The 23,414-nt window shown below is 50.2% G+C and overlaps 1 protein-coding gene across 1 annotated transcript in view; it reads left to right on the forward strand.

Annotated features, from left to right (window-relative positions):
* KDM3B (lysine demethylase 3B) overlaps nt 1-23,414 on the forward strand; it is an 867,558-nt gene that overhangs the window by 156,813 nt on the left and 687,331 nt on the right. The window lies entirely within an intron of this gene.

Here is a 23,414-nt window from a genome sequence, read left to right on the forward strand (position 1 = left end):
GCTCAGGACTGCAAGATCTGCCGCACCTTTTCCACAAAGACTCTCCGGGACCGTGAGGGTCCTCTTCTCACCTGGCTGCACAAGCTGAAGTCAAGGAAGGAAACACTATCAAGTGATAGCGATGATTCATCAACTGCCACTTCATCCAGAAGGTCAGTGAAGAGGGGTAGGGTTTCCCCCTTCTCCATCTACAGACCGCCACGCAAAGGCCTCAAAAAAGACCCACCGTGATTCTGAGCGCTGGAGTCCTAGCGAATCTCCTCACTTTAGTGCAAAGGAGAGGGAAGGACTAACTTCAGCAGGAACAGTGGCCAAGACTGATAAACCTTTTAAAAAGCCTCCTTCTCTGTCATCTGAGAAGTCTGATAAGATTAGTCAATCATCGTCGACGCTGTGAAAGAGTCAGTTGACGAAGGTTTCTAAGGTACAAGTCAAAACAGTGCCACCGTCGACGGGCTCGTCGACAGTGCCTTCAAGTCTCCATCCATCGACGCTGGTGTTGACTAGCTCGTCGACGACGATGACCATTCCTTGAACGTCGACGAAGGTGTCGACGACTGTCAACGACGATGGCTTCAACGACTATGACGTCGACGAGAGCTTTGACGACGGTGATGACAGCGGGAGTCTCGCTGGTCTCGTCGACCGTGCCGACGACGACGCCTATTTCATCGTCTTCCGTCCACGACCTCGTCCACGACTATTCCTTTTGCTTATCCACCGTCGACGGTACCGCCGACGACGTCATCGGCGACTGAGAAGATTACCATTTCTTTGAAGCGAATCACGCCAGACATGACTTCTCCAAGAAGGGTTACCCCTCTGCCTCCCGCGCTGTTGCTGGAGGAGTAAGACGATTCTGAGGGTGAGGATGATTCTTTTGGCTATGCCAATAGCCCCTCACAGCTTTTGGTCAAGTGCCAGGACACTGATTTTGAGGCTGAATACCTTCATGGGCACTCTTATCAGCACCTTTTTCAACGTCAGGAAGGCACTAGACAGGAGATGGTTTCTGTACCTTCTTCCCTCTTGACGGTCTTCAAGACTTGTTACAGGACTATAGGAGGAGATTCTCCCAGCCACCTCCTCCTTCACTTCCTTTGACGCAGACTGTTTCTGCTCGTTCTGTGTCTTCGCCAAGATCATCGTCCCAGATGATTTCACAACCTCAATTTACCAGTCCAGTCTCACATCCGGTGGTTCCAGAGTTGCAGATTGATTCCTCGGACGAGGATCAGGGCGATATCATCAGGCCAGACCAGGTTACTGAGTGGGATGATTGTTATACCGGACCCAGCTTCTCCAACACCGGCTACAGCTGATTCTCCCCCGGCAGACATTGGGGGGGTTTCATAAATTGATGGAAAGAGCTTCAGGCAGATTTAAACTTCCCATGCCTTTAGTTCAAACTGAATGTTTTCTTTATGATTTTAAAGAACCTTATAGGAAGACTGTCCGTTCCATTCCTATTGTCAGCCACGTCTGGGAGGAAGGTCTTCAGGCAATGCTGAATCTGGCTACTGTCATTCCAGTCTTGCCGCGTCGGGAGAAAAAATACAAGGCCCCTGAAGACAGTCCAGCATCCTTAACAGGTCAACCGAAGCCGGATTCAGTGATCTCAGGCGGCTCAGAAGAAATCACGTAATCCTTATGCGCCTCTTACTACTCCTCCGGATAAGGAAGGCAGACGCCTAGATAATGCTGGGAAAAGATTTTCCTCGATGGCTGGTCTTTTGATTAGAGCGGCAAATGCGCTGGCAATACTTGCAAGATACGATCGTCAGATGTTGTGTGACCTCACCAGATCTAGACCAGCTGCCTCAGGAAAACAAAGTGGAAGCAAAGAAGATCTTGCAAGAGGGAGAGGTCACATCTGCTGAGATTGACTGCGCAATGGACATTACCACAACGGCTTTCCGTTCGCTTGCAGGCGCAGCTGTTCTTCGTCGCCAAGGCTGGCAGAGGGCGACATGGTTCCGGCCGGAGGTCCAGAACAAAATCCTGGACGTTCCGTTTGATGGGGAGGCATTATTCGGTAAACATATTGATGATGTCCTCCAAAACATCAAAAAGGATACGGAGACAGCAAGATCCTTAGGAGCCCTACAATATCGAAAGGTTCCTTTCCGTGGAGCCAGAGGAAGGATTACTACGACCTACAGAGGTTCTTGCCAGCAGCAACGGTATCCTTCTTATAATTCAGCGCCTCAGTCTTATCGTCCATCTTACTATCAAAGACAAGGCCAGAGCTCTTCTTTCTCTAGGTCTAACTCCAGAGGAAAACAGAATCGCCAGGGGCGTGACACCTCTAAGCGACAATAGCGGTGTGCTGGCTCTTCCTGCTGTACCCCCCTCCGCGACATCTGTGGAGGGCAGGGTATCTCAGTACCTCCACAATTGGCGACGGATTACATCAGACCGTTGGATACTCAACATCATTCAATGTGGCTATACACTGGAATTCGTACAACTTCCACCTTCCAAGCCCCCTGCCGTCATGCCTTCGAAACAAGTTCATCACATGCTCCTCAAAGGAGCTGTAGAGCCGGTCCCTTTTCCTCAGAAAGGAGAGGGTTTCTACTCAAGATTTTTTCTGATCAAGAAGACGCTGGAAAAGTGGCACCCCATTTTAGATCTCATGGAGCTAAACACCTATCTCATAAAACAATCTTTTCGGATGGTGTTTCTCCAGGACATTTTACGTTTAGTCAACCCTGGGGATTTTACGGCCACTCTTGATCTCGAGGATGCTTATTTTCACATACCCATTCATCCAGCCCACAGAAAGTTTCTACGGTTTACCGTAGGCAAGAGCCATTTTCAGTTCAGGGTTCTAACTTTTGGACTTCGGTCTGCTCCAAGGATCTTTACCAAGGTGTTGGCGCCGGTGGCAGCTTTCCTCAGGAAGCAGCATTTTCACGTCTTTCCCTACCTGGATGATTGGTTGCTGAAAGCCCCGTCCATACAGACAGCGGAGGAAACAGTTGATGCATGCACGCGTCTGTTCAGCAATCTGGGCCTTATTCTCAACAGAAAAAAGTCATCTCTCTGTCCGTCCAAGGAAGCACGATTCCTAGGAGCCATTCTGGACACGACTCAACAAGGCTTCTCCATCCCTCGAAAGGCAAGGGAAACTGATGTCCATGGCTCAGTTGTTGAGAAGAAGAAAGTCTTTCAGTTAGCCATTACAAATCCCTGCTAGGAACAATTTCCTCTTGCATTCCTTTAATACCTCACTGCAGGTTACGGATGCGTTCACTTCAGGAACAGCTCGACCTACAATGGCGACAAGTGGACGAATCCTTCGACAAGGTAATAAACACTCCGGCTATGAAAAAGGCCGCCTTGTGGTACGACGGAACAAAATATGTCCCAAGGTCTATCCTTCGTAGTCGATCCAGCTCCTCAAATTGTAACTACAGATGCCTCGCTGGATGACTGGGGCGCGGTGTTTCAACATTTACATGTAAGCGGTCATTGGCTGCCTCAGCACCGTCTTCTTCATATCAATCTCCTGGAACTCAGAGCTATTAGTCTGGCTCTACGGGCTTTTCTCCAACGGCTGCAGGGATCGACGGTTCTTGTCCGCATGGAAAACACCACATCTATGCACTACATAAACAAAGAAGGGGGTACCCAATCGCTTCCGTTGTCACAGGAAGCCCAGAGGATTTGGAGGTGGGCTATCCTTCACAGGATATCTCTGAAGGCAGAACATCTACCAGGAATACTAAACAAAAAGGCAGACCTGCTCAGCAGGCTGTCGTCAGTCAGCCACGAATGGTAACTGTACCAGACTGTCTTGCAGGAAATCTTTCACCGGTGGGGCAGACCTGCAATAGACTTCTTTACAACCCCAGAGAACAAAAAATGCCAGTTTTACGCCAGCAAGCTACACCATCGAGGATCGCTGGGGAATGTGCTTTCGATAGCCTGGTCAGGCGCATTTGTATACGCTTTTCCCCCCATTCCGTTGATACCCAGAGTACTCGGGAAGATCAAAACGGAGCTGTGCAAGATGGTCTTAATAGCTCCAGCTTGGCCGAGGCAGTTCTGGTTCACGGAGCTTCATCTCCTCTCCCTGGTCCCTCCACAGCAGCTAAGGATGGTCCCAGACCTTCTCGCGATGTCCCAGAACCAGATCTGGCATCCGGACCCTCGCTCCTTACACCTAACAGCATGGCTCCTGAGCAGCAAGAGTTTCTTGGACTAGATCTCTCGGACGAAATTAAGGAAATGCTTTCTCAGGCCAGGGCTCCGTCTACTAATAAGACATACCGTTTAAAATGGAAGAGATTCTGCATCTGGTGTCAGCAGGAGGGTTTCGACCCCTTTTCATCTCAACCTCACCAAGTTCTTCCATATTTCATGTCTTTGGCTAAACCGGGGCTGGCTCATTCATCCATTAAGGTTCATTTGGCGGCAGTTTCTCGTTATAGACGCACTGCATCTGGTCCTTCTTTGTTCAGCCATGATTGTCAAGCAGTTCCTCAAAGGCCTCTTTAGAGTCTTTCCTCCAGTGAGGCCTCCACCTCCTATGTGGCATTTGAATTTGGTTCTCACCCAGCTGATGAAGCATCCCTTTGAGCCGATTCATCGAGCAGATTTGAAATTCCTATCTTGGAAGGTAGCGCTTCTCCTAGCTCTCACTTCTGCACGAAGAATGGGGGAATTACAGGCTCTGACAATCCAGGAACCCTTTCTACAATTCAAGAAAAATACAGTGATCCTAAGGACTAACCCGAAGTTCATACCTAAGGTGCCTTAGGACTTTCATTTAAATGAACTGGTGATCCTTAAGGCTTTCTTTCCTCAGCCCTCTACGCCAGCAGAAAGAACACTCCACTCTGGATGTGCAGAGAAGTTTGAAGTTCTATCTGGTCCGTAAAAAAAGAAATCCGAAAATCTTCGCAACTGTTTGTTTCATATAGCACTCCCGCAAGGGCTTGCCCCTGTGTAAGCAGGGTATTGCTCGGTGGGTGGCCAGTGCCATAACTTTTTGTCATTCAGCAACAGGCAAACCCCTGGATGGTAGAGTCCGAGCACATTCTACAAGGTCCATGGCTTCCTCTACGGCCCTCTTTGCTGTGGTACAGATCAAAGATATTTGTAGGGCTGCAACTTGGAGCAGCTCACACACCTTCACAAGACATTACTGCCTGGAGACCTCGACACAGGAAGACACGGCTGTAGGCCAGGCAGTCCTGAAGAACCTCTTCCATTGAGTGGTGAGCTTTCCTTTCTTCCCTCCTTCCTTTCTTGTTATTGGCGCATTTTGGTTTTGGAATTATATGTATATTTACTGTTATTCTTAAATGTTATTGCACTGTTTTTTTATGTGAGGGGAGAGCAAAATGTGCTTCTCACTGCTAGCTACTCTGATACAAGCTATGGGAATCTATGAAAGTTCCAATACTGGAGTAAGAAAACAAGTTACTTACCTGTAACTTTGGTTCTCCAGTATTGGTAACTTTCATAGATTCCAATGCGCCCACCCTCCTCCCCAGGGAAAGCTCAGCCTTCAGTATGTTTTGTTATACTGTTACACAACGGCTACGAAAATCTGAGGCTCTGCGGTTCTCTCAGGAAGGTTTTGTGGGGTGAGGCTATTCTGATTGGTTGTTGCTTTATTTTGGTCTCTTTTACAAAAAGAGGTGGATATGCTACAAAATGTGATGAGGCCTAGGCCTTTCCTTCTTTTTTTGTACCTACTGCTATGTTATTTTTATTTACCAAGACTCCCATCCCGACGACGGGGAATGATACAAGCTATGGGAATCTATGAAAGTTACCAATATTGGAGAACCAAAGTTACAGGTGAGTTACTTGTTTTCTTGTCTTCTGTGTATTTGTTTGGTAGTTATTTGGAGAGATTGTTCTGTGAAGATATGTTGATTTTAGTCTGCTAACATGGCTCTCCTTGTATTTCGACACCGGAAGAAGGTTTTGGAGACCATAAGAACTTCAATCTCTCTTGGTTTGTGGGTGCTTAATTGCTATTTTATTGCTGTTTTTTCTGTCAGCTGCACATCATTTTAGTTAGTACATTTTTTTGTTAAGACCAAGCATATTTCTTTTTCCTTATTCACTTGCACCAACATGTTCTTATATTGGTTGTATTTTAAGTTTTTTCTTCAGTTTATCCTTGATAAAAATGTAGAGCTTCTATTAACATTCTATGGTTTGATTCTTCTAAGGTGTTAAAAAGATATCCCATTTGGGAAACAAAATAGCTGTGATGGTCGAGCAGGCTGAGGTTGGCCTCAATTGTTTTGAAAGCTTCATTAAAAAATGAGGGTCCCTATGTTCTGTCTTTTGCTTTCTGAACACCTGCCTTTTCATTCAGATTGCGATCCAGCCATTTTCGTAAGAAACAATTTCAAAACCCCAGCTCTTCCCAGAGATATTAACACAGTTTTATTTCCAGCATTTCCCTGCTATTCCTTTGTCAGCAGGACTGTCGAGAACTACAATAAATGCTGTCAAGATAAACATTGAGAGAACACCTAGCTCTGTCTTGGATTTCTGAGGAAAAACAAGTGGCGATGCAAAGAAGGAATTCTTAAGAATAGTCACAGGGGGGGGAAAAGTGAAAATTGCCATGGAAGAATGCATTATTAGGCAGAGGACCGCATTTATTAATGCCTGGAGGAAGGGTCAGACTAGTTTCAGCAGAACTGGCAGTTAATTGGCGAGTCAAGTGTTTTGAGAAAACCATATCCCCAACATTGCCTACACTGGCAGATGGAGACTTAATAGAGGGTTCATCCTAGTCAGACTTATTATTTACAATATAGACTTTAAGAGGGGGCTTCTTGCATCCGTAGAAATATTTTGCCGGGCTTTCTCCAAAGATCTTTAAAAGAGACCAACACCTCTTTGACCCTGGGGAAGGACTCTTGTTGCTTTCGTTTACAAATAACTTTACCAGCCATGTTGGAAGGGAAGGTTTGAAAAAGGGACACCCTGGGAGACCAAAGGAGCTGGTGGAGGCTCTACGGTGCATAATGCCAGTCAAACTTTAGTCTTCCAATAGCAGAATCTAGTGAGGGGAAAAAAAGTGGGCATTGGTGTCATAAGTGCTCTTGCACAGTTTTGCATTGGATGGAAGAACCTATGGTGTCCTTTTCGGTGTGATAGATGATGGGAAAAATAAGAAAAAAATGGCTTTTGGCCTCTCTATAGGGGCATTCAATATGAGACTCATGTGACTTGCTGGAGCCTGGTCACTACATGCTTTGAAACCTCCTTTTTTTTGGCCCTTAATTGAGGCTGCCACCCTCTGAGTTTTTTGGGAGGCTGATGCCTATATCCAAGTTAGAAGAAAGGGTATATAAACTAAGCAGAAGGAGAATTTGTTGTCAAAATGGTGAGTGGGGGTGTTGAGAAAACGGCGATCGTTGGGTGGGTGAAAAACAATTGAGGGCGGGGGTGATGGAGGAAATACTGTCAGTGGTTTTTTCGGCCTTCTTGGTTCCTCTTCTTTTGTCGGTTTTGTATTTGGCTCTTGCCTGGGTCTGTTCTCCTGTTGACTTGGGCCTGTCTCTTTCCCTTTTTCATTCTGTCCGATCTCACATTTCTTTGTCTTTGTTGGAACAGATGTCCTTTTGATATTACCTTCTGTGTCTTGCGAAATGCCCCCGGGCTGACATCCACCAGCTCTGTTATCTTTGCCTCACATCCTTGCATGATTAGGCCTCTTGCAAAGCGTACTGATCCTTTGAAAAAAGACTCTTCGAGATTCGTTGACTTGAGATTGTGAGAAAGTGGCTCTGTATATACTGTTCCCTAATAGGTACAGGGTGTACAGAGTCCACAGTCGCTGATAGAGGTTAAAGTTAGGTATGACCTTACTCTCTAAAGTGGTAGCTTGGTCGAGCAGTAAGGCAGTACCAGAGGACAGTGTAAAGCATTTGTTGTACACACTCAGTCAGCAAATGGTCTCACACACTCAATTACTGAACTCTAGGCCAATGGTTTATATATATAAAATATATGCTTGTTTTATTTTTAGAACCACAAAGGGAATAAAAATATACTTTCTCAGAATGAGAGGTTGAATATAAATACTTTTGCAATGAGCAATGGATTTTTGTAAATAGTCACAGTTGGTTGCAATAAACAATCCTATTTCCTAAACATAACAATGCATTGAGCTCAATGGTAAATTCAGGTTATTTGTAATAAATTACTTTTCAGATTACTTTTGGAATTCCAGGTCTGGTTCCTAGATCCAGCCCTGGGACAATATTCAGAATCAAGTGGTGAAAGTGGACTTAATTACTGTACTGATTTTTAAATAATATTTAGCTATTTCAAAAGTTGACACTTAGAAAATATTTCAAAGAAAACATTCAGTGGATCTCTATGGCAAGAAATTCAAGTTGCAGGTAGAGTACTTTATCGTTACTTTTGTAATCCAGGTCTGGGTACCTAGACTCAGCACTGGGGTCTTTATCAGAAACAGGTAAGTAATTACGTTTGCAGAAATTGTACGATTTTAAAAGAATATTTCAAGATTGCAGAAATCAACACTTAGAAGAAATTTCACAGAAAAGCAGTCAATGGTTTCCTATGGAAGAAAAAGGAGTTAAAGGTAAGTGTAGTTGTGGGTACTTTTCAGAGTCAGGGCTGGGCACCAAGATCCAGCACTGGGAGCTCACCCAAGAGCAGGTGAGTAAATTCGTTTTTGGTACTCGGCTGATTTTTGGTGAATATTTTGAGTTTTGAAAAGTTCACACTAAAAAGAATTTCCAAGAAAAGGCCAGCCAATGTTACCCTATGAGGAAAATGAAGATCGCGGTTTAAGGGTAAGTTCTCGACTGGCAGAGTTGAAGTTCTGGGCATAGACTCGGGGGTCTCCCAGTGTCAGGTAGGTACAGTCAGTTCACCCTCAGCGGTTTCAGGACGGCCGGGTGCAGAGAGAGTTAGGCCCAATGTTAGCCTATGAGGAATAGGGGGGCCTGGTTTGGTGGCTGCTGACTAGCAGGCCACGCAGCTGTGGGAGCTGGGCTCCTGGTCACTCACTCAGGGCAAGTGATGAAGTAGGCTAGTGTAGAGATTGCACTGCCAGGGCCACTCGGGCGGCTGGGTGCAGGGTGCTTTTGAGCCGTCGGGCGCTCAATGGAAATCAATGGGAAAGTTCCGGTTAGGAAAAAGGCTGCAAGCTCGGGGACGAGGATGCTTCAGGTGCCACCACCTCTTCGAGAGGTAAGTTTGGTAGTTGTAGGTTAGGTGGGTACCCCGGGATTGGGCACAGGGGGCCGCAGGGCGCCGGGTGCAGGGGTGCCTTTTGATGTCGGAAATCTTACCCTCTTGTTGATCGCGGTTGGGGTGGCACTCTGTTCTGAGGCTGCAGGCTTCTTCCGGAATGTCGAGGGGGGTCCTTGGGTGCCGGACTCTGGGTCACAGTCGCCGTGGGGTCGTCCTCAGGGTCTTTGTCCACTCCGGCACTGGCCAGGCTTGGCTGGTGCAGAGTGTGCTGGGTTCGCGGTTCCGGGCTGCTGCCAGGGGTTAGAAATAGGTTTCTAAGTAGAGCCTCTACTCATGGGAGTCCCAGGGGCTTAGAGCCAAAAGGTAGCCAGGTCCTCCGGGGTTTGGTGAGGTTGCTGACCACGAGAGATGCCGCGCTGGTGCAGGTCCGGGAGTCGACAGGCCGGTAGGGCTGGGGCCAAAGCAGTTGGTGTCTTCTTCCCTTTTTAGCAGCTGCAGGGCAGGTCTTTGTTCTTCTTGCTCTTCTTGTAGTTTTTCGAATCTGGAATCTGGGGAAGGAAGGTTCAGGGTGCCCCTAAATACTAGATTTAGGGGCGTTATAGGTAGGTGAAGGCCAGGGACCAATGGGTCCTTGCCCTGGGGTGGGTACACCCCCTATCCTGCCTCTCTCCTGTGGGAGGGGGACAGTAGCCTAATCCTGATGGGGTAGGGCCTCCCATCTTCAAGATGGCGAGAGCCCGGAGATGTGTTTCACCTCGCCTCCCCCACCTGAGGGGTGGGGTGGGCAGGCTGGCACATCCCCTGTCCTTGTATGGGGTTTCTGGCCAAGCTTCCCGCCAGAGTGGGGGGTTGCAGTGGCCTGGGGAAACTCCAAATGGCGGCATGCCTTTGAAGCTTCCCTTTGCTCATCCTGGGGGAGGAGATTTCTCACCTCACCCAGGATGTGCATTGTTGCAGGCCCGGGAGAGCAGGGGCTCTCCCACCCAGGGGTCCAGCAACGTGTCTGCTGTGTGGCAGCCTGGGCAGCCTCAGAGCAGACGTGGATTGTAGGTCAGCTGTAAGGGGGCATCTCTAAGATGCCCTCTGGGGTACTTAGTACATTAAATCCCACACTGGCATCAGTGTGGGTTTAATGCGCTGAGAAGTTTGATACCAAACTTCCCAGTCTTCAGTGTTGCCATTATGGTGCTGTGGAGCTCGTGTTTGACGAGCTCTCAGCACCATGTACTCTTAAATGGCAGCACTGCACTTACAGTGCCCAGGAATGGACCCGGGTACTGTAGGGGGACAGGGCTCCTGCTCCTGTGCCCACACCATAGGCGTAAGGCACCCAGCTAGAGGGGTGACTGATGTATGCCATGGCAGTGTAGGTGATGGGCATGGCACACAGAGATGTGTGCCATGTCGACTCTTTGTTTTGTCCTGCACCCAGACACTCAGCCTGCAAAGGCAGTGTGTGTGTGTAAGGGTACAGGGCCTCTAAGGGTGGCACAACGAGTGCTGCAGCCCCTAGAGGCCTTCCCTGGCCACAAGGCCCTGGGTACCTAGGGTACCATTTACCAGGGGCTGACATGTGGCTAGGGTTTGCCAATTTGGAGTTTGTGTGTTTTAAGGAAGGAACATAGGCCCTGGGCACCTGATTGGCAGGAGTCCAGGGTACACTTAATCAAAGTACATTCAGCAATTTAGCAAAAAGTGGGGGCATACCATGCAAGAAAGATGGCACTTCCTCACAGAGATGTCTTGTATGAGCAGCAAAGATACCTCAGACCTCCTTGGTGCCTACGACTTCAAGCGGGACCATCATCCAAAGCATTCGGTTGCCGACAGGAGGCTTTCTCGCCCGAAGAAAGTTCAGAGTTCCTTCTTGATTGAAGTTATCCTGCTAGCTCAACAGGCCATGAGTACAGCTCCGCTCTCCTTACTCCTTGACACCGCTCCAAGCTTCCATCCCGCAAGTGCCGTTCAGCCGCTCTGGATCGACGGAAGCAGGCTTCTGGGCTATGTGAGAGGCTGGCTAAATATATGGTGCCCTCTTATGTAAGTGTAGCACCCTGCAGTATCCAGACAACCCTTATGGTGATTTTAGTGGTCTTAGACAACCTTAGAAAGCTCTCAAAGTGGTAGCTGTGGAGCGCAGCCATCAAGCTTAGTCCAGGAGGAGTGTAAAGCAGCTTGTTTTACTAGTACTTTATCTTATGGTATAGGTTAAGTGAAAAAGAATCACACAGTGTAGTTATAAAAATATGTATTTTATTACTAACACTAACACCCGAAGATATAAACACAGTACACACAATATATCATTCACCGATGTCAGAGATGCAGGAAAGGTTGGTGGTGCCCATGTAGTTGCACCTGTGTGGACCAGGCGATGCTGTAGAAGACCAGGAGCTGTTTATGTGCTGTCCCATGTCTGATGTCGAAAGCCAGGGAGTCAATGTTCGGCAGGGGCACCAACAAGCCTTGGCAGCGGCAAGCAACATAGTCCACAAAAAGGTGCAGTGTCTGGACCAGCAAGGTCCAAGTGACTTACCACGAGCAGGTAAGTTGTAGCAGGCCCTAACAAGCAGGGAAGCCCACTGAAGCCCAAGGTTACCCTCAAGTGGACTCACAAGCCGAAGCCACAGTAGTCGCAAGAGGACCTTGAACAGCTCACCAATGAAGATTCACGGTGCAGAGAAAGCAGTGAGTGTGAAGATCTTGCCTGTAGGAGTTGCTAGAGGTTGGAGCTTTTTGGAGCCCGAAGATCTCTGGAGGAGAGAGCCAACAAGCCTTGGCAACGGCAAGTCGACGCGGTGCACAGGGGTTCTGTTCCAGCGGTTCCTATGACGGATGACTCCGTATGAAGACACTGCATACCTCGGGAGTTGCAGAACCACCACCTGTGTTGCTGAGCCTTTCGAAGTCCATTGGCACAGACCAGTTATCTGCGTTGCGGTGCCTGCAGATGCGGGGGAATGACTCCTTCACTCCAAGGGAGATTACTTTAGGTGTATCGGATGTCCAAAGGCCTGGTGAAGAACCTGTGTGAAGCATGGGTACAAACATTGCAGAAGACCTGCAGAACCAACCGACCAGGAGCAGCAGGAATCTTCCCTGTTGCAGTCTTGGTTCCCAAAGCAAAGTCCAGACGGTCAAGTTGAAGTGGTTTGTGATCTGAATTTTGTCCCACGACAAATTAGGGACCCACCTACAGGTAAGCGCTAAAGTACCCTTAGGGAAGGGCTGGGACGATTCAGAGGTCCGTCCCAGAGGAGGGGCTGGACAGTGGGGAAGATACTTCCATGTTCTTTGTCAGGATTGTAGTGGAATATTTTTCTTGTTCCTAGATAATGATTCTGAAACCAGCTCAAACTGAATTGCTGTCTGGCCTAACATGTCTCCTAACTTCCTGAACTAGGGCTTTCATGCCTATGCATCAGCCTTAAGAGTCATGGCTCCCTCCTTACCCTGCATAGGTGTCTGGAAATTGCAGGAGTTGATGGAATAGCTTACAGAAACTTTCTGCCCAGTCCATTGAGAAAGTTGCTCCTTGAAACATCTAGGAAGGAGATCTACTGTATAATAGCAGATTTTTATTGGCCCCATATGTTGCATTGCTGCTTTCCCAATGGGAAAATAAAGCCAGTTGTTTTCGTTGCATTAAAACTCCCAACTGGGAGCCCCTGCACAGTTGTGTTAAACATTCTGATACATTCTTGCCTGAAATCTCAAACACCTTATTGTCTAGTGCGTCCCAAAAGCCTCCAGTGCTAGCAATATACAGTGCTAGACTGGAAGGCTGTAACCTTGACTCCATTTCCTTCCAAGCTTTACCCCTGGTATTGTACCACTCACTCATCTGCCATTCAGCTCCCTCTTACCAAAAACCTTGTACTGTCAGCTCACATATCAAGTATATGGAGTGCCGGAGGTGTGGAGATTGCCTGGCCTCAAGATGCCCGCAATGAGATCAAGCTTTCGCTTACATCGCCACAATCCGTTGAATATTTGCATTATCCATATCGGTAACCCACCAAGAAACAAGCATTCCAGACTGCGTTAATGCCAGCTGTGCCACAATACCTTGGGTGCCAAGAATGAGCGACACGTAGTTGTAAAATCTACCCCGGATTGGCGGCGAAGATGAGGCCTGCTCGGATGCCGTGACGACACACACAGCCTGCGCGCAACTTCAGTGGACGTGGAGTTGGAGAGGGGCTGCTGGTCATCGGGCTCCGCCATGGCGACAGCGACCTACTACATGAGCCCAAGGTGATGAAATTGTTACGGTGCTGGATCCGGCTGCCGGGGAAGGACTCCTGAGAGCGGTGAGGCCTGCACTACCGGGGGGCGCCGCGGTGGATGCGGAGGGTATCGCGGCCCGCTGCTGGGAAGCACTCAATTGCGGCGACGAGGAGTGGTCCCATCTCCCGCTGTCATCGCAGGTACGGGCTGTGATCGGAGGAGGGCTACGATAAGGCCTGCTGGTCTGTGCTGGCTGGCTGGCTCTAATTAGATTCTCCCTTCTTGCTGCGCCAGGGCTCCCCCCCCCCCCCCCCAGAGGCTGGGACAGAAGTGTAATGGCCCAAGACGACATTCCCCACCTGGTGCAATTGGCTCTTAAGCAAATAGGCCACAATCTGGTGCCTGTGTGTGAGTTTGATTAACAAATGGCAATCTAATACGGAAATCACAGCATTGCTGATACCTGTTTATGCACCCCAGTAAACAGCAGCACTACTAAGGGAGAAGCTGGGAGTTGAGGCCAGACGTCGAAATAGCCGGGGTGCGGTCTCCCCACTTTGAATGAACTAGTGTCTGGAGCATTTGCACTCAACATAAGCCATCAGGACAATGGGTAAATCAGATAAGAACCAAACTGCAGGTTGACCAACTCAAGTCCGCCTGGTCCTGGGACGAAAAAGCAGAGGGCAACACAATGAGCCAGGGTGCCTCTGAGGCTGAATCAGGAGGTGACTTGCGCCACACACTGGAAGCCATGCAGCAGAGTCTCTACCATTGATAGTAACATTTACTCTTTCCTATCGTATGGACAGTATGTCGGAGAGGCTGGACAAGCATGCAGAGAGAATTGATATGGTGGAGAGGAGAGTCTCCAAAATCGAGGACCAGAATGTTGAGACTGCTCGCTCTCAAACGCAGCTGGAGAAACTCGTAGAGTCACTACAAGTGAAAGCAGAAAACTTAGAAGCGTGCACAAGGGGCAATAAACGACACATAGTTGGCCTACCAGAGTCCACTCCGACTGGCAGCATGGAATTATACGTGGAGAATCTATTTATCACTCTCTTGGGCCGGGAGGTATTCTCATCCATCTTTGTAGTAGAACTTGCACACTGCGCTCTAGTGCCTAAGCCTCAGCCTGGAGCCCCTCCGTGCCCCATACTCGCGCGAATATTAAATTACCGGGACAGACACGCAGCACTGTGTAAAGCACAGGAGCTTCGAACACTGAAATATGAGGGATCCGAGCTCTCACTGTACCCAGATTTCACCCTTCAAGTACAAGAGGCGCGCAGACGGTTTGTACCTGTCAAACGTAAACTGCATGAAATAAACATATGGTTCGAGGCATATGAGCTGCAGATTATACACTTTTGCATAGATCGCCATCTGGTGTTGGGCCCGGATGTTTGCAGTTTGTTTTTCTTCTTGGACAGTCTTTGGAAGTCACGAGTTCGGTGACTCCTCCTTCGGTCCGTACTGCGCATGGGCTTCGGCTCCATCCTCAGATTGTTTTTTTCCGCCATCGGGCTCGGATGTAATACTTCGTGCTCCGGCTTCGAACCTTTCCAGTTCGACCTTCGACGAAAAATCCTCGTCCAGCGATAAACTGAATCGACTTCTTCATCTCTCTCTTCGGCACTTCCTCGATTCCAGACATCGGCAGCGGCCTTCGGGCCTACCTCGACTCCGGTCTCGGCCGATGGAAAGGACTCCCTTCAAGATGTGCCCAAAATGTGGGTCTAAATTTCCCCACACCGACCTGCATCAGGTGTGCAACCTCTGCCTCTCTCCCGAACACGAGGCCCGAGACTGCCCCGCCTGCAAGTCTTTTCGATCGAAAAAGACTATTCGGGATCGACGAGCTCGACGCACCATGGCGCACTCATCGACCTCGGCTCCACCTGACATCTTCGGAGAAGACACCGGAGCGTCGGGACAGCTGCACACCGAGCGGGAGGAAGATGTCGTCAGCGCTTCCGAGGCCGACGACTCCGACGTGGAGGAGATCACACCGGCGCAGAGGGTCGTGAGTACTCTACCCCCTCCCACTCCCGCGCCCATACCGAAAGAGACACTGGTTACCCCTTCGCCTCCGGGCCTAGGGAAAGCCAAGCATACTGCTTCCATCACCCCACCTTCGGGCCCGGTGAAAAAGCATCACAAGTCTCCTGGCGGCTCGGGCTCGAGCCAGCCTCCTAGTGGCGCCGACAAACATTCTTCGGCGCCGAAGAAAACAAGTTTTGCAGCGTGAATCTTTCTGGATTCACTATGCTGTGCATTATTCCGCGATCTTGTGGTTGGGTCCGGATTCGTAGTCTTTTCTTTGTTTTTTTTTTTTTTTTTCGTAGCCCAGGTGGGCGTCGACGTACACCATTTGGTGCACCTCCCGTGACGTCGTCGTACTTCCTGCGGAAGTCCCACCTTTGGGGCGCCATCTTCAGATTCTTTTTTCCGCCGTTGGGTCTGGATCGTCATCGGGAAGCTCCAGAATTACACTCGAAGGAAGAAGGAAGAAAAGCGAGTTTCATCGATAGAAACACTAGAAGATATCAGGAAAGGAAAAGATTTCATCAGGAGCGCGAAGAAAGGAGGACCAGCGCCCTTTTTCTTCGACGGCCTTGGAGAATGCACGCTCAGAGACCCTGAGCGCAGTGGACAAGACGCCATTCAAGTTCTGCCCAAACTGCCACCACAAGTTCGCGCAGAGAGACCAGCATCCGGTCTGCAACCTCTGCCTACCGGTCGATCACCAGAGTATCGACTGCAACGCCTGCTCAGCCTTCGCGCCGAAGACACTCAGGGTGAGAGAGCGGCAGAGAAGGGCCAACGCCAGCATGGACGGCAAGGGGAAGCCCCCGACGCTCTACGCTCTGGGCCTCTCCTCAGACGACGAGGACAACGTCGCCGAGACAGCCGAAAACTTCACGGTCGTAGAGACCGACAAGAAAAAAGAAGACGAGGTAAGAGAATCGTCGAGCGCAAAACAAAAAGTACCTCGACAACACGAGGGTGACTCGAGAAATTCTGAGTCAAAGTCCACGAAGGGAGCCCCGGCGCCGAAAACTTCGACGTCCAAAGGGGGAACCACGGACAAGAGGCCGAGCGGATCCTTAGATAAGGACTCCCCGGTGCCGAAAGACGCCGAAAGGCAAGGGTCGTCGAAAGCATCCCATGAAACGGGCCGATCGACGCAGAAAGAACGTTCGACGTCGACGCAAGGTTCATCGAAAAGACCCGCGGTCGACGCCGAAAGCATCTCCGAGATGGAGAAGAAGAAGAGGCGGCTCGAGGCCGAAATGGAGAACATCCTTCAAAGAAAGGAGTTCGACGCCAGAATGAAGGAATTCAAGATTCCAACGGTTCCATCAGCGGACGTCGAGGAGGTCGAAGACGAGTTCGACGCCGAAGGGCTGACATGGGAACTCGAAGAGGAAGAAGAACCCTATTATGAGGGAGAAGCTGAGGAAGAAGACCAACGGTCGTTCTACGAATCGGCGGCATCTACCGACAACGACGTCGAATGGCACGATCTCGACACCGAAAACCCGGAGGAGCCCGTGGACACGTACCCTTCGAGGCCTTCGCCACCCGACGACATCGGGGTCTACAATATGGTGGTCAGGAGCGCAGCAATGGCCTTCGGCGTCAAACTCGACGAGGAGAAACCAAAAGCTGATTTTCTCGTCGAGACACTGCTCCCCATCCAGACAAGGAGCCAGTTCCTCCCCATGCTACAAAGCGTGATGAATCAGGGGAGAGAAGCCTTCAAGGAACCTGCAACCTGCCGGTCGATCACGCCCAGGACAGAGAAGAAATATAAGCACTCCTCCCTGGACCCCCCTTACATCAAGGGTAGCGTGACCGCGGACTCCATCATAGCCTCCACGGCCAGGAGAAGGGCCAACGTACCAGCAACTTCAGGCCCACCCCCGGATAAGGAGAGCAGGAGGATTGACCTCACAGGAAGAAAGGTCGAGAGGAACGCCGCAATGCACTGGCGCATGGCGAATTCAAATGCACTCCTCAATAGACACCAGTACCAGCACTGGGATGAGATGGGGGAGTTAGTAAAGCACCTCCCCGAAGAATTCCGGCAGAGAGCCTCTCACCTGATAGATGAAGGCAAAAACATCGCCAACTCCTGTATAAAGACGGCGTTGGATGGGGCAGAGACTTCAGCAAGACTCATGGCCATAGGGGTCACAGAGAGGAGGCATGCATGGCTAAGAATCTCGGGATTCAAACCGGAAGTGCAGAACAACATCCTTGGCACCCCCTTCAATGGAGAGACACTGTTCGGAGCAACAGTGGACGACAAGCTCACCCAGCTGAAAAAAGAAAACGAGACGGCGAGGTCCATGGGGGCCCTACAGCTGAGGGGAATGAGGCGAGGAAATCCCTCGAGAAGACCCTACGGTAGGGGAGGAAGCCAGCAGGGGACGTCGCACCAGGCGTTCCAACAAAGTCAGCAGGGTGAAGGTCACGGGCAAGGTCAACAGAAGCAAAACTGGCAATATCAACCTCGGGGCCAGTCCTTTCGCGGGAGAGGGAACGGACGTGGCCAAAGGAGGAGAGGGGGCGAACAGCCCTCGACAAAGTGACTCAGCACGCAAGAGGACGCCTACCCTCGTCAGGACCCCAAGGGTGAGGCGCAAAAAAGTGTCATCAGGGGGAAGAGAAAATTCAAGAGCCTACGAGCATACGACACCGGTAGGCGGAAGACTGAGGTTCTACCTTCAGGAGTGGCGGCGTATAACCACAGACAAGTGGATACGGAACGTTGTGCAGTACGGGTACTGCGTAGATTTGGAGAAAAGACCTCCAAACAGGAAACCAAGGGGGAGGCTGAGATCGGCCCAAGAACTGGCAATACTCAGAGAAGAAACGCGGAAACTCCTGCAAAAGGGAGCCATAGAGACAGTGCCGTTCAGAGAACGCAACAAAGGGGTCTACTCAAACTACTTCGTGGTTCCGAAGGTAGACGGAGACCTCAGACCCATACTAGACCTCCGTTACCTAAACAAGTTCATCAGAACGCAAAGGTTCAAAATGACTTCACTGCAGGAGGTTCTGCCACAGATAAGATTAGGGGACTTCATGGTCACCGTGGACCTCAAAGATGCCTATCTTCACATCCCAATAAACAGAAGGCACAAGGGCCTTCTAAGATTCAACATCGAACAAGAACACTACCAGTTCACGACCCTGGCCTTCGGATTAAAATCAGCACCAAGGGTCTTTACAAAATGCCTGTCGGCGGTAGCGGCGCACCTACGAAGGCAGGGAATACATGTCTACCCCTACTTGGACGACTGGCTGGTCAAGGCAAACTCACGCGGAAAGTGCGAGAGGCACGCAAAACGCGTAACAGACACCCTCACAAATTTGGGATTCTCGATCCACTGGGGAAAATCATCGATGGAACCGGAGCAGGTGAAGATTTTCCTGGGGGCAAAGATCAACTCCCGCAACAGTACAGTAGTGCCCAGCGAGAGGAGGACAGAGGCTCTACTGAAGGAGGCGAAGCTCTACCAGAAGGGGCGAGCTCTGACAGTGAGGACTGTGAGCAAGATGATGGGGATGATGGCGTCCTGTATCCAGCTGGTGCCGAATGTACGCCTGCACATGAGACCATTCCAGGAATGGCTACAACAACAATGGTCACAAGCAAACGGAAGCTGGGAGGATCTAGTGGTTGTTACGCACGCAGTGCAGGAGGAGATAACTTGGTGGAACAGAGACAACATAACAGCAGGGAGAAGCCTGACACCACCAATCCCAACAGTGACCATTACCACGGACGCATCGCAGAAGGGATGGGGAGCGCACATGGACAACCTCAGAGTGAGGGGTCTATGGGCCCCAGCAGAGGCGGTCCGCCATATCAACTACCTCGAGTTGAAAACAATCCTGCTAGCCCTGAAGGCATTCCAGAGGCACCTGTTCAACAAGAGGGTGTTGGTCCAAACAGACAACACCACGGCGATGTTCTACATCAACAAACAAGGGGGGACACAGTCGTTCCCACTCTCATCCCTAGCTCAGGAGATTTGGAGATGGGCCATACCTCTCAGGATAGATCTACTGGCAATTCACCTACCGGGGAAGGACAATGTGGAGGCAGACTGGCTAAGCAGGCAGACCTCAGCATCACACGAGTGGGAGCTCAATGGCCAGGAAACGGAGAAACTCTTCCGGAGATGGGGGACTCCCACAATAGACCTTTTTGCAACACGCCGCAATGCAAAATGCCAAAGCTTCGCGTCCAGGCAACCAGATCAGCAATCCAAGGGAAATGCCCTATGGATAAGCTGGTCGAGGACATTTGCCTACGCCTTTCCACCGATACCCCTGTTGCACAGAGTGCTCGACAAGTGCAGAACCAGCAACATGACCCTGATCCTGGTGGCTCCGCAGTGGGCGAGGCAGACATGGTTCTCACAAATTCAGGAAATGGCACAAGGCGACCCATACAGGTTCGAGAGGAGGAAGGACCTGCTCTCAATGCAAAACGGAGAGGTCCTGCACCCAGAGCCAGAGACCCTCAACCTGGCGGCATGGCTCCTGAAGACCTAGAGTTCGCACACCTAAGATTGCCGCCGAGCACGATGCGAGTGCTACGGGAGGCGAGGAAACCAACTACACGAAAATGCTACAGCGCAAAATGGAAGAGGTTCACTGTGTGGTGCCGGAAGAAGGGCCTGCAAAACAGAATGACAAGAGACTCAACAGTACTGAGGTACCTCACACACCTTCTAAAGAGTAACCTCTGCTCGAGCTCACTAAGGGTACACCTAGCGGCCATCGTGGCATACACCAGAGGTGAAAAAGGTGGAAGTTTCTTCAGCTCGCAGGTGGTGAGGAGATTCATGGAGGGAGCCAAAAGGATGGCCCCCCCGAAAAGGTTGCCGCCGCCGGCATGGAATCTGAATGTGGTCCTGACGGAGCTCATGAAGGCACCGTTTGAACCCATTCACAAGGCCACACTGCAAATGCTAACTATGAAAACAGCCTTTCTGGTGGCCATAACCTCACTACGCAGGGTGAGCGAGCTTCAAGCACTAACGCTGCAGGAACCCTACATTCAAATTCACAAAGATAGAATAGTCCTGAGAACGGACCCACACTTCATGCCCAAGGTAGTGTCGGCGTTCCACCTAAATCAGACTATCCAGATACCAAGTTTCTTCCAAAACCCGACTACAAAAGCAGAAAAGGCACTGCACACCCTCTATGCCAGAAGAGCGGTGATGCACTACATTGAGAGAACCAAAGAACTCAGGAAGTCGAAACAGCTGTTTGTGTCCTTTGCTACTAGCTTCATGGGTAGGCCAGTGGCTAAGGGCACCATCGCAAGGTGGATTGCCCTCACTATTCAATTCTGCCACAAACAGGCTGGACAGGAGCTAGCGGAGGGGCCGCAGGCTCACTCCACAAGGAAGAAAGGGGCCACCGTGGCCTTCCTGGCGAACACGCCCATCCAGGACATATGCCTCGCGGCAACTTGGGCATCTGTGCACACGTTCACGAAACACTACTGCGTGGACATTCAGATGAACAAGGAAGCACAGGTTGGACAGAAGGTGCTTCAGCACATTTTCAACGACCAACGCTCATCTACCACCCAGCCGCCACAGAAATAGGAAAACCGCTACAAAATCGATGCACAGCATAGTGAATCCAGAAAGATTCACGCTGCAAAACGAATAGTTTCTTACCTGTCGGTGTAGTTTTGCAGCTTGAAGATCTTTCTGGATTCACTAGCGAACCCACCCACCTCCGCCAGGAAGATGAGGCTGGAGGAAGAGGGGGTAAAATGGAAAAGATCAAAGAAATACAAACATACAGATAAAGGGACAAGAAGGATTAATCAATCGCCTAGGGTAAAAAAAAAAAAAAAAGGAAGGAAAAAAGAACCCGAAGATGGCGCCCCAAAGGTGGGACTTCCGCAGGAAGTACGACGACGTCACGGGAGGTGCACCAAATGGTGTACGTCGATGCCCACCTGGGCTACGAAAAAAAAAAAAAAAAAACAAAGAAAAGACTACGAATCCGGACCCAACCACAAGATCGCGGAATAATGCACAGCATAGTGAATCCAGAAAGATCTTCAAGCTGCAAAACTACACCGACAGGTAAGAAACTATTCGTTCCGTTCCGAAGCCATCGGTGTCGAAACCTGGCCTCTCGGTGCCGACCAAACACAAATCCCTCGGCACCGACGCTTCTGTGTCGAAGCCTGCCTCGGCGCCGACCAAAAGATCGGACACCCCGAGAAAGCACGGCGTGGATAAACCGACGAAGCCTTCGGTTCCGAAAACATCGGCACCGATGGAGGAATCGGTGCCGGGGGAGCTTTTCACACCGGATCCTCTTCAAAAGACTTTAACTAAGGATCCCAGGACTGGACATTTAACTTCGTCTTCCAAGAAAAGACTTTTGGACAAGCCAACTCCTCCTCCACCACCAAAACGGAAGGACTCTGCCACATCCCCGTTCAGAGTACCCTCCCCACCGCCTCCAACTCCTCCTCTTCCTCCTCCACCTCCTCCACCTCCTCCCCCTCCTCCACCCCCTCCATCTCCGCCCCCACCTTCTCCACCCTTGCCTCATCGGTCTCCAATACCGTCTCCGGACCCTGATGACCACGGAGATCCATTCTATGATCCCACAGATGCCCCGCAGGACCCCACTCCTCCGGGAACACCTGACCCATGGGAGGATTATCACAATCCTGATGTCCCAGATGTGCCTCAGGATGATCTCTATCCATCCAGGCCGTCTCCACCAGAGGACTCCCTGGGGTTCCACCACCTCTTACAACGGGCGGCACATTACCATGGGGTGGAATTACACAGTGATCCAGTTGAGGAAGACTTCCTACTTGACACATTTGACATAGCAGATAAATCCACCGCTATATTACCCATGCTCAAAGGGGTGACCAAGCATGCCACAGAGGTTTTCAAAGACCCCGTTAGAGCTAGGGTATTAAACCCCAGAATAGAAAAGAAGTACAAGGCAGCCCCCACGGATCCTGTCTATATTAAAGGACCTGCGCCCCTAGACTCACTAGTGGTTTCCACAGCTAGGAAGCGCTCCAACTCTGTCATCTGGGGAGGCTCCACCACCTGATAAGGAGTCCAAGCTTTTAGATGCGTCAGGCAAACGCACTGCCTCGCAGGCTGCCAATATGTGGCGCATCGCCAACACGCAGGCGCTGCTAGCAAGGTACGATAGAGCGCACTATGATGAGCTGGAGGCTCTCATGCAGCATCTCCCGGAGATATACAAGAATAAAGCTCATGAGCTAATACAAGAGGGAAAGATTATTACCAACACCTCTATTAAATGTGCACTTGACGCAGCAGACACGGCGTCCAGTGCTATAAACACCAGTGTCCTGCTTCGCCGTCACGCCTGGCTCAGAATTTCAGGCTTTAAACCAGAGGTCCAAACATCTATCTTAAACCACCCTTTTGACCAACAACACTTATTTGGCCCAAAAGTAGACGAAGCCCTGGAAAAAATGAAGAAGGATACAGACACGGCGAAGTCTATGGGAGCCCTGCAATCACAAACCCCTAGACGCTCCTTTCGCCGTTCCTCCTTTCGAGGCTCTGGCAGAGGTTACTCTTCCGATAAAGCCTCCACTTCCTACAAGTCCCCTCCTCAAAATACCTTCTCAAAGGGCTATCAAAGAGGTGGATATCGAGGAAACAATAATAAAGGCAGGGGCAAAACCAACACCGCCCGTTCTGCCACACCGCCCACACAATGACTTTCCCCCGCTCCCCCCAGACCATTCCACTCCGGTCGGGGGCAGACTACAAGACTTCCTTCAAACCTGGGAGGCCATAACATCAGACAAATGGGTAACCCAAATTATTCGGTCAGGGTACTGTCTCGAACTAACTTCTACCCCCCCAAATATTCCACCCAGACACCGTGCGATGTCACAAGAACAT

This window comes from Triturus cristatus, chromosome 7 (assembly GCF_964204655.1).
Source record: "Triturus cristatus chromosome 7, aTriCri1.1, whole genome shotgun sequence".
Lineage (NCBI taxonomy): Eukaryota > Metazoa > Chordata > Amphibia > Caudata > Salamandridae > Triturus > Triturus cristatus.